Raw genomic sequence first — 13047 nt, forward strand, 5'->3', positions numbered from 1 at the left:
AAGCATCCATGAGTAAATGCATCACCACTTATAGCACATAATATAATTTATTTAGTCTGAACTGTTGGGGTGAAATAATAGTAAATTGCAGTGAATTGTGTGGAAAAAAAAATCTCCATATTACTCTGTTTTAAAATGTCACTGAACTTTTAAGACATAAAACATTTTATTTCCTCCTAAATGTCACAACACACCCAACTGATAATGACTGAGAGCACTTCACTGGCTTCAGAGATCTCTTTTTAAAGCAAGGCCTAATATATCTTTACCACTTTAGGAAATGAGTATCATTTAACATTAGGGGCCTCATTAGACAAATAAAAATATCCTTTGTTAGGTTCAATAATTGCAATTTACTTATGTTCAATTCATAATACAGAACACTGTGCTATTGGCTCAACTCAAAGAAATGCTCATGTATTTGGAACCTGTTTCTTTATCTGGAGGTAGAAAATATGGAGAGAAAAAAACAAAAACAAAGCCCTTCGGGTTTTACTTTTTAATATGTTTGGCTTGATTGCATTCTCTGTGCACTAAATGCAGTTTTATTATTGAGCTAGTGCTAAAGCAGAATACCCAAGAATAACTAAGAAGGGCTTTCATATTGTAGAAGTGATGCAAACAGCTTCAGCATGGCTTCCTTTGATCCCTATGCAGTGTAATGATTTTAAGTATGAAACATGAACTATAAAGGAGCGTTTTTTTTTTTTATATAAGACATGTGACTGATCCCTACACTTGGAATTGCTCATTAAATATTTTATTATCATATCTGTAAACAGCGCATCCATGCTTCTGCATATCTGTTTGTGAGACAGGCACTGATTTATGGACAAACACAGCTGTGGTAGAACTTGTGGACAAACAGTGGTATGCTTGCTTGTGTTTTCCATACTATATTGAAAATGCTTCCCCACACACACATCTGTGTGATAAGATGTGTGTTTGTTAAACTGATGACTAGAAAACACACTGTGACTGTCTATGATTGGAATGTTCCATGGACTTCATATTGCCCAGTAATCACACATTGCTTTAGTTCTCAAAATATAATCAATTCAAATAAAATAAAATAAAATAAATGTAGATAATTAAAAAAAATTATGTAGGCCTATAGGAAATTAAAATGATCTATTAAAAAAAATGTGGTCTACAGTAAAACAGTACATTCCTGGATAATAAAGGGATTCATTGTGTGTGCTGCAGCTTGTCCGGCACATATAAGGAATCTTTCTGTATTAACTGTAAGCCTTCTTATTCGTTTTATTCGTTTGTGAATGTGGCACTAGAACAGCTGGCTGATCAGATCACACACACAGAGCAGTGTAACCCAGACTCGCTGATCTTGATAAAGCTAATCTTCACCAGCGAACTGCATACATTTATGGTTTGAAAAGCCTGGTCTCACCCCCCACACCTCCTCTGACTGTCTCACAACACAGCCATCAACCCCCTCCCCTTCAAACCCACCTACTGCTTCTCAGCCTGCACTTAAGATCTGTGAAGATGATGTACGCAAAGTCTTCAGGAAACAGAAGATAAGGGAAGCCAAAGGCCCAGTCTCTCCAGCCTGCCTCAAAGCCTGTACTGTCCAGCTGGCATCCATCTTCACACTGATCTTCAACAGATCACTGGAGCTGTGTGAAGTCCCCTCCTGCTTCAAATGCTTCACCATCATCCCTGTGCCCAAGAAACCAAAAACCACAGGGCTAAATGACTACAGACCTGTTGCTTTAACGTCTGTGGTCATAAAGTCATTTGATAGGCTTGTGTTGGCCTAGCTGAAGGACATTACTGGACCCTTGCTGAACCTGTATGCAGTCAACATGGCACTGCTCAACATCTTCCAACTTCTGGACAAATCAGGGACTTTTGCAAGGATCCTGTTTGTAAACTGACACAGCTCTCTGTACCCAACTGTCAGTGGATCACCAGCTTCCTGACAGACAGACAACAGCTAGTGAGACTGGGAAAGCTCACATCCAACAACCTTCCCCATCATCACTGGAGCTCCTCAGGGGTGTGTGCTCTCCCCACTGCTCTTCTCCCTCTACACGAATGACTGCAACTCTAAAGACTCCTCTGTCAAGCAAGCTCCTGAAGTCTGCAGAAGACACACCACAGTCATCAGTCTCATCCAGGATGGCGACGAGTCTGCTTACAGACAAGAGGTTGAGCAGCTGGCTGGCTGATGCAGTCACAACAACCTGAAGCTAAACACGCTCAAAACTGAGTCATTCATATTCCTGGGCACCACCATCTCACAGGACCTGAAGTGGGACAATCACATCGACTCCACTGTGAAAGAGGTAGCCTACTTCCTTCAACTTGAAAAAGTTCAACCCTCCACAGGTTAGGAAGTCGGTTCTGTATTCTTCTCTAACTGTCTGGTTTGGGTCAGCCAGCAAATCAGATATAAGAAGATGCAACGGACTGTTAGGACAGCTGAAAAGATAATTTATGTGTACGCTTGCCCAATCTTCAAGACTTTTACCACTCTAGAGTGAAGAAACAGGCAGGTAACATCATCAGAGACCCCTCTCACCCCGGACACAACCTGTTTGCACTTCTCCCCTTAGGAAGACAGATCTCTGTGCACTTTTCTCCCCCATATCATCTCTAGCTTTAAACAGCTTACACAGAAAGTATTGCCTCTAAAATACTTGCTGTAAATGCATATACATATTTTTTTATTATAAAACTCTATATGCAGTAAATAATGCACAAATCTGTACATAAATCATCTGTTCCAGATGTATACCACATTATTATTATTATTATGATTATTATTATTTTACTTACTCTTACTTAAGTGTTTTTTTCTGCTCTCAATGTCATGAATGTATGTACGTTTGTTTGTTTGTACCACGAGCTTCTAAAAAACCATGGCCACTAGAGGGAGCTCCACCAATACCAAAAGTACCAAGAGATACAAAGGCATCAGAGTGAGTGAGAGTGTGTGTGTGCGCTTCGAGATCACTGCATCACCTCAAATTAAAGCAGGTGAGGCCACTCAAATTTCCTGCTCATTATGGTAAGCATAATACAGATTCCCTGCAATCTCAAGTAGTCAGTGGTTTAAGCAGACGAACCACACAGTAATGTTCTGGAAAAGTCAAATTTCCACCACATCTCATGTGTGTTGTGTTTACTATTATTATCATTATTTTTAAATAATTTTTTAAATATTTATTTTCAAATTATTTTATTAGTATTTACTGTTATTATTCAATATAATTTTTAACTATAAATAAACAAAATTTCCACACATTCTACATGTATTTGGCTTGAGATACAAAAGAAAAACTAATCTTTAATTAGTTTTACTTTTTTTGTACTAGGGCGAAATTGTTGATCTTTGTGGAAAATTTGTATAGTCAAACCGTAAATACAGAAATTATGTGCATTTTTTTTTTTTCACTCTTTGCTGTATGATCAGAAATGAAAATAAAGCCGATATGTGTTCATTTTTATATAAAAACCGCAACATAAAAGTGTCAAAAGTAGAAGAAACACTAACACCTCCTTTTCTTGTAAATGCATGAGCAAAGTAGTGTGTGACGTTTGGACTCATCCTTTCAGACCTGTGTGGAAAAGGTTGGAAGTTGGAGGATGTCCCCTGAGAGCTGTGGTTTTGTTATTTTCTCTAAATTTGGTTGTTCCCAGGAAGTGGTGTTCCAAAGCAGGCCATGGAAAATACACCACCTGTTAGGAGTGGTACTGAAAGCACATAGGATGATGTCCAGACACTGACCTGCCAATTGCCTATTTTTGGACGTCATGGACACTACTGAGGTAAAGATTTATATATATATATATATATATATATATATATATATATATATATATATATATATATATATATATATATATATATATAAACAGTGGGTACGGGTAAGGAAAGTATTCAGACCACCTTAAATTTTTAGCTCTTTGATACATTGCAGCCATATGCTAAAATCATTTAAGTTCATTTTTGTCCCTCATTAATGTACACACAGCACCGCAAATTGACAAAACACAGATTTGTTGACATTTTTGCACATTTATTAAAAAAGAAAAACTGAAATATCATATGGTCTTAAGTATTCAGAGCCTTTGCTCTCTATTTAGTAGAAGCACCCTTTTGATCTAATACAGCCATGAGTCTTTTTGGGAAAGATGCAACAAGTTTTCCACAGCTGGATTTGGGGATCCTCTGCCATTTCTTCTTGCAGATCCTCTCCAGTTCTGTCAGGTTGGTTGGTAAACGTTGGTGGACAGCCATTTTCAGGTCTCTCCAGAGATGCTCAATTGGGTTTAAGTCAGGGCTCTGGCTGGGCCATTCAAGAACAGTCACAGAGTTGTTGTGAAGCCACTCTGTCGTTATTTTTGCTGTGTGCTTAGGGTCATTGTCTTGTTGGATGGTGAACCTTCAGCCCAGTCTGAGGTCCTGAGCACTCTGGAGAAGGTTTTCATCCAGGATATCCCTGTTCTTGGCCGCATTCATCTTTCCCTCAACTGAAAGCAGTCGTCCTGTCCCTGCAGCTGAAAATCACCCCCACAGCATGATGTTGCCACCACAATGCTTCACTGTTGGGACTGTATTGGACAGGTGATGAGCAGTGCCTGGTTTTCTCCACACATACCGCTTAGAATTAAGGCCAAAAAGTTCTATCTTGATCTCATCAGACCAGAGTCCTTCAGGTGATTTTTAGCAAGCTCCATGGTGGCTTTCATGTGTCTTGCACTGAAGAGTGTCTTCCGTCGGGCCACTCTGCCATAAAGCCCGACTGGTGGAGGGCTGCAATGATGGTTGACTGTCTACAACTTTCTCCCATCTCCCGACTGCATCGCTGGTGCTCAGCCACAGTGATCTTTGGGTTCTTCTTTACCTCTCTCACCAAGGCTCTTCTCCCGATAGCTCAGTTTGGTTGGACGGCCAGCTCTAGGAAGGGTTCTGGTCATCCCAAATGTCTTCAATTTAAGGATTATGGAGGCCACTGTGCTCTTAGGAACCTTAAGTGCAGCAGAATTTTGTTTTTGTAACCCTGGCCAGATCTGTGCCTTGCCACAATTCTGTCTTTGAGCTCTTCTGGCAGTTCCTTTGACCTCATGATTCTCATTTGCTCTGACATGCACTGTGAGCTGTAAGGTCTTATATAGACAGGTGTGTGGCTTTCCTAATCAAGTCCAATCAGTATAATCAAACACAGATGGACTCAAATGAAGGTGTAGAACCATCTCAAGGATGATCAGAAGAAATGGACAGCACCTGAGTTAAATATATTAGCGTCACAGCAAAGGGTCTGAATACTTAGGACCATGTGATATTGCAGTTTTTCTTTTTTAATAAATTTGCAAAAATGTCCTCAATTCTGTGTTTTTCTGTTTTGCTGTGTGTACATTAATGAGGGGAAAAAAATGAACTTAAATGATTTCAGCAAATGGCTGCAATATAACAAAGAGGGTAAAATTTAAGGGGGTCTGAATATTTTCTGTACCCACTGTATATGTGTATATATATATATATATGTGTATATATATATATATATATATATATATATATATATATATATATATGTATATGATGCAAAGCTGAATTTCCATCAGCCATTACTCCAGTATAAAGTGTCGCATGATCCTTAAGAAATCATTCTGTTATGCTGATCTATTTTTAGAAATATCAGTGTTCGCAATAGCTGGCAAATATATTTTTTGGAAACTGCAATACTTTTTTTCTGGATTTTTTTGATGAATAAAAAGTTAAAAAGTACAGAATTTATTCAAAATATAAATTGTCTAATCATATAAATCTTTGCTAGCACTTAATTTAACACTTCCTTGCGGAAGTGCCACTCTATAACGGTGGTTTTAGTTTTTCATTTCTTTCAAAAAAAAGAAAGAATAAAAATTTACTGACCCCAAACTTTTGAACGGTAGTGTATATTGTTAGAAACCATTTTTATTTTATATAAATGCTCTTCTTTTAAACTTTTTATTCATAATTTTTTTTATTTTAAATAAATGCTCTTCTTTTGAACTTTTTATTCACCAAAGAAACCTGAAAAATTATCACTGTTTCCAAATAAATATTAAGCAGCACAACAGTTTCCAGAACTGATAATAACTCAGTATCTTCATATCAGAATCTGCATATCAGACTGATTTCTGAAGGATCGTGTGACACTGAAGACTGGAGTAAATGATGCTGAATTCAACTTTGCATCACAGGAATAATTGAGATTTATTTTTTTTACATCATAATGATATTTCACACGTCTTCCTGTTCTGTGGAATTTTGTTGCTTGTACCAAAGTATATTACGCATAAGTGAATCACACTACCTGAATGACTGGAGTTGCATTGTTTCAGCTGCGCTGCTGTCTCACCTCAGAAAACACAGGGAATGTGGCTACATGAGATCGTGCCTTACATTTGGTCTTTGCAACTGCCCTCATGTCTTTTGCAATCTCTGGCATTGTGGAGCTGTGCACCCTCCCTATCAGCCTGATCTGCTCGCTTTGAGGGCTCTGATAAGGAAAAGGGTGATTCTCATCTCATCCAGTCAATGACCTGCACTGCCTGAGTACAAACACTTTCATTCATGCTCTCTTATCTCCACTTAAAAGGCCTGAGATGTTGTGAGACACCGGGACTGTGTTCTTTGTTGGATGTGTAGGACAATTTGGTTTTGCGTCTTTGAGTTATCATTGTATTCAGTTGTATAGTACTGATGTAATGTGTTGATGTCATATGTCAGCGCACACTGTATTATGAGGCAAATGTCAGGAGTGAAAATGTCACTACATAAGAAAGGCAAGACATGGCCTGCATTAGAACAGGATTTTTAGTTTGTTCTTTGAGAAACTCCATTGTTGAAATGTGCTGAATTGTATTAATTAGCAATGAGCTTTTGATTAACCCTTGTTGTTTTTGCTATTCCCCAGAGGCTGGAGAAAAATTGCTCTTCCGTGATGTTTAGAGAAGCGGCAATCTGTGGATAATGATGCGAGCCGACAGAATTCTGGCTTACGCAGTCCGTCAGTCTGCAAGCTCATTCATCCACCGCAGTCGTGCAAGATCCCATCACACCTTTTAGAGTTGCTTTTGTCAGGTGAGCAATACCAAAACAAGCAGTTCTCTCTCAGGCATTTTTTCAGAAAGATGGCAAAACTTCACTGATGCATTACAGTAGCGAGACACACATTCATGTTGTGACGTGTACATGAGGTGTGGAGATCAGATCCGAGTAAGAAAAATCATTTGCAAACTATTGAGAAAGCAAGTGGGATTTAAAAATAAAAAATTAATCAAAATCGAAATGTTTTAAAGATGAAATCTAGGTTTGCTAACAAACTGTGCTTTGTGTTTTGACATGCAATGTCAAAAGCATTCCTAACATGCACAGTCGCATCAAAGCATAACATACATTACATTCTATAGGGCTTTATCTTATGTACTGTATATTGTGTGTATGTGTTTAATTTTTGTATATAGCAATTAAGTGAAACTCATCTGGATTTTATTTTAAATTAATGTCATTAAAGTTATTTTAAAGTCACAAAAGAACATGTTTTATCATGATAGTAAGCATTCAAAATTAAAACTTAAAACAGACTCTCATGTTGATCCAAACATGTATCAATGCCTCTCTTTCTCCTGCAGAACATAAAATAAAATATTACTAAAATAGTACGAACATAATTGGACATAACTAACTGAATCACATCGAGTCAGTTTTCAAAATGTCTTTCTTTTTTATTTTTGTTCCAAAAGAACATGTTTGATGACTTTTTTTTTTTTTTAGGGATAAAAACTAACCCTATAGTTAACCCTTGATTTATTATTCAGGCCAAGGATTGTAAGGTTGTAACATCTTAAATTTTCCTTAATGATGATGACTGATGAAAGTGGTTTAGTGCGATGTCTTTATTCATCTTTGTGTGAAAACCCCTAAGACGTTTTAATTTTTTTAAATACCCTGATTAGTGTGCCTTTATTTGCAGGTGATACATTAACAAGAGTTCACCAAGCCACTACGGGAATTTCCAACTGCAAAACCTCACTGATACACTCATCTGTGTTTCGCATTTTTAACTCTGTCTGATCCAGTGTCTTGTTTATTGTTCCGCCGAGGTTTTTGCGAAATGCTTGCCCAAGGCATGTTATATGCTCTGAAGACAAACTTCACCTTTTGTGCTAAAAGACTCCACACACCTTCCATTAGACAGTGCATAATGTTTACTGAACCTATGGTAATAATAGTGAAATCATAACACAATTATTTGTGAAGAGGATGTGGAACAACGTGTAATATACTATGAGTATGACTATGAAAGGTTTAAAAGTCTTCAAGCTGAAGTTCATGGCCTTGTCAGTTTCAAAACATCATAATCCATTACCCTGCTTACATAAGCTAATTCACCAAGAAAGTTTGAGGCTACTGAACAGACAAATGTTCTTTTTAAAGAGAACCTGCCAGATGTACATAAAATTGATTGTTGAGATACATGTCGAGTGGAAGTTAATGGTTGTTACTCAATTCCTGTTTTCTCTGAGATTGTCGTTTGGCTAATTTCATTTATCTCTTGATGTGCATGGCTTACTCCGCTCAGCTCTGTATCTCTTTAAAGACAAGTCATTCAGTCAAATCCTTACATGATTTTATTCAACATCACATCCGAATGCATTTACACCCTGCACACAAACCATTGAGGTTGATCATTCAGCTTCTGTGAGCTCAAGTAACACAGCCAATTGCAAGTAAATTGTTTAATGAAACCTCAAAGATGTGAATGTATCACAGTGTTGTGCGCTCATTGTGCATGGATTGGAATGTATTTTGAAGGCATTCTCTCAGGCTAATGGTTCAGATTGGGTTTCTCTCTCTCCAATACAGGTCTGGCCCAGAAAAAAAGTAATGGTAGCAGTTTAAACCTTAGACTACTCAGTTGCTGCCCACCTCGAAATGACTAAGTTGGCTGTGTCTGAAAGACAGCATTGTGTGTGTAAAAAATACCAGGGTGACAGACAGCAGGACAGGCCTTCAGTAGACTTGCTTGAGGTAGTCTCGACTTAAAGATGCATTAATGTAAATTTGAAATGAGTTAAGTTAATTTTACCATTATCATTGAACTTATTTTGCACTAAAGTGTCAGATTATAGCCTTTTTAATAGATTTATGCACTATTAAATCAATTATTTATAAATATATTTTTAAATAAACATTATTAATTTGTTATTATTATCAATTAGGGGTGGGCAGATCGATCTAAATATTTATAGTATCGATGCCAACACTGGTATTTGTATCGGATCGATACAATTGTAATTGAATCGATATTTTAATTTAAATATCTCTCATCTACGTTCATTATACTTTGCTCATGTCTTCTACCTCTACAATCCTGAGAAAACGCTGCTTTCACATCCTGGCCCACTTTGCTACTCCTCCCCCTCCTTCTGCTCCCTAACCCTAACCCTCACAGGAAACGTTGTGCATTTTTACTTTCTCAAAAAAACTCATTCTGTATGATTTATAAGCGTTTTGAAAAATGGGGACATGGGTTATGTCCTCATAAGTCACCCTCTCCTTGTAATACCTGTGTCATACCCATGTCATTATACAGAGTTGTGTCCTGATATGTCACAAAAACAAGAGCGCACTCACACACTCACAAACACACACACACACACTCACACACACACATATGTGGGTGTATATATAATCTATGGCAGTACTTTATGACAATATCTTTTTAACCTGGTATTTCAAATACACATAGTCTGAGTTTTTTTTTTTTCAGTATTCTTGTAAGAAATTCTGGATATTTTGATTGGGGTTTATCTTGCCTCCCAGGATGTAACTCCTCAGTCTGTTTACAATGCGTGAAGTACTGTACCATCCACATACTGCACAGCTGGTGTGTCCGAAATCAACATGTTGATCATTGAGCCAGCAGTTTGCATGGTTATTTGTGCTTTTGAACCCCAGCCAAATGTGGGAGATGAATTTCAGCTAAGGATCATCAATCCTCTGATTTCTTCTCTCCAAAAACAGTGTTTTGTTCAGAGGAAAGTGGTTTCTTTCAGTGCACACTTCACACTTTGACAAGGAATTGCACCAGTGTTTCATTGTTGCATAGTTATTCCACATTTCTAGGAATCAGTCTTATTTACTAGTGATTATTTTTACATCTACAATGAAAAAAATCTGTGCAACCTATCTGTGCAAGTTGTCAGATTATAAGTGGCCACTTAAAGTATCTTTACACTTAAAACATACGAATGTCATTGCATTAGATAACAGCATATCAAATAACATTGCCATTTGTTTTAATAAAAGATAGCACAAATATTCTTTATGAGCAAAACATTCACAGTCAAAAGAAGTTTGTTAGGTTTTAAAAGATAAAGTAATAGATATACTTTTCAAAATCTGATATATTGTAGATATACTATTCAAACAAACCTTTTTGGTTGTCAGACTTAAGGCATTTCACACTTAGTTAATGTGATGAACTGCACTTGTGATTACTCTACTAGGGCATCTCTGTGAACCTGACTTAATATTTTCACTAAAATGACCTGGGAACCAGTTTGTTAAAAGTTCGTAAAAACTAAAAATATTAGTTCTGAGAGAAGCTCATTTATTTGCTGATGCCACTTGTTTTTTTTTTCTAATCTAAATGCAAATAACATTTCTATAGTTTAAGCACTGAAATACTTTTTGCAGCCACTGCATAAAGTTACTCTTGTGTGTCAAAACCAAAAAAAAATAAAAACGAGTAGTCCAAGTCTAAGTCAAGGTTATTGCATTAGGGGTCATTGCAGAGTGGAATGATGGGGTGCCACCTGACCAGCCAACAAAGCCTGCCAATGCTTCCGTTCCATCAGATGTCTTTCGACACAGCCCTAAGACACTCCGCCTCTGCTCCCCTTGAAAATAAGCTTGAGGATTTTTCCCTCTTTTAACCTGAGTGGCAGGCATCTGCACTCCTCTGTTTACTAAATAAGCCACGGGAGCTCAAGAATCCATTTCATGTAATAGTCATCATCACATCAGGGGAAGATACTTTTTGGCTGGTGTGAGATGACTCATCTTTCTCAGAGGGAAACCGAGAGCTAGTCAGAGCAGGTATAATTAGGGAGGTTTGAATGATGAAGGGATTTTAGGTAGAACTAATAAAGCTTCAGTTTTTTGATGTGACCTTTGATAATGAAATTACAAGTGCTAAATCAAAACATTCCTGGGAGCTGAACCTTACAGATCATAAAACTCTCAGTGAATGAAAGGTCATGGACCTACCTTCAGCATGATTTAAAAACCAAAAAAGTTAGGGTGCAATCTTAAGTGTACCCCATAAATATTATCATTGTCCTTCTGGAATGTGGCTGGAAGATATAGATCTTTATATTTACAGCGTCAATTTTATTCCCCGACAAATGACTACATACTTGTCTTTGCCGTTATTAGTTACAACCAGATTTAAGTTGCAAGTAGAATAGCACAGCAGTTGATCAACTGCTTTGAGCACACTTGCACTATTTACTCGAGTTCTTGGTCAGGTGGAAAAGTGAGTTCTTATTTACTTTGGCTCTGAGCTTATCAGCAGAGATGGGAACTGTGTTATGAAACATATTTGTGGGTGGCCTTTTGCATGCCTTTTGCAGACAACTTAAGCCTTTATGTTCAGCAAACTGTGTCCGTGTACAAAGAATACATGTATTTCAAAAGTTGTTCAGCGATAACATTTTGTGATTGTCATCGATGTAAATATTCTGAACCAGTGTTGGGAAGTCTGATACTTTTTTTGCGAATTGGTTCATTCAGATGGCTCTTTTCAAAATGTTCAGATTCTTTTTAGAGTTTTACCCCTAAAACAAAAAAAAGATCTCTATATGTGATTTTAAAATGTTTGTTAGCACATGGGACATCACTGTTCTTTACACTGCCTTTTTAAATGTTGGGGTCATTAATATTTATAATATGTAATAGTTTAGCAAGGATGCATTAAAGTGACGGTAAAAACATATACACTGTCACAGAAAATTTCTGTTCTTTTGAACATACTATTTCATTAATGTATTTAGAAAAAAAAATGTATTGCAGTTTCGACAAAAATATTAAGCAACACAGCGTAGCTTCATGATTCTTAAGACTATAGCAGAGGCTAAGAGTATATTTAGCATTTTTTTTTTTTTCGTGGCTTTCATGAAATCCATCTCCTTGAAGACTGACTTTGCTGTAAAGTTGTTCCCATCTCAAGGTCAATGCTCTGTGATTGTTTAAGTAAAACAGGCTGCTTTGTAATTGATACAAAAATATCCTTCACTTTACAGAGCCTCTATAAAAGGGAATTAATTTGGGGATTAAGGAAATCGGAGAAGGGAAGAGAGCTACCTCTGGTGAATGCTCTTTAACCCAGACTTTCAGCACCTGACTGGCTACAACAAAGGGTAATGGTGGTGATGACGGACGCTGCTGCTGTCTCTCTGTGTGGCACACAGTCTGCGCCTGTTTTAGTGTCACGGTTCTCAGAGGCTCAGACTGGCTGCTACATTACCCCCAACTCTCAATCAAAGCCCACTGTCAGACCCCGAGCAAACACAGGAGTGTGTTTCATGTGTTTGTAGTGGTCTGAAAAATGAGTCGGTCATACCAGTGGATACATAGAGTTATGATTACAGGTGTCAGACTAATGGTTTTCTTTGACACTTCAAAAAGTGTAAATTACAGTATAATGGAATTTAAGTTTTAACTACGGTTTCATCATACAAGAAAATGATAATTATCTAAACTTGAAAATGCATTAAATCGAATCTTTTGCATATCTGTTATACATTTTATGTTTAATTTTTAAAATAATGATTAGTATTTCATATATTTTTGATTTAAACTTTATATCGTTTTTTTAAAGTGTATATTTTATATACAATACTGTTCAAAAGTTTGGGATTGGTCCTTTTTTGTACATGTTTTTGAAAAGTCTCATGCTCACCAATGCTGCATTTATATAATGAAAAATGCCGTCAAAACTGTAATATTGTGAAATATTGCAATCT

Source organism: Carassius auratus, unplaced genomic scaffold (assembly GCF_003368295.1).
Source record: "Carassius auratus strain Wakin unplaced genomic scaffold, ASM336829v1 scaf_tig00215808, whole genome shotgun sequence".
NCBI classification, from domain to species: Eukaryota; Metazoa; Chordata; class Actinopteri; order Cypriniformes; family Cyprinidae; genus Carassius; species Carassius auratus.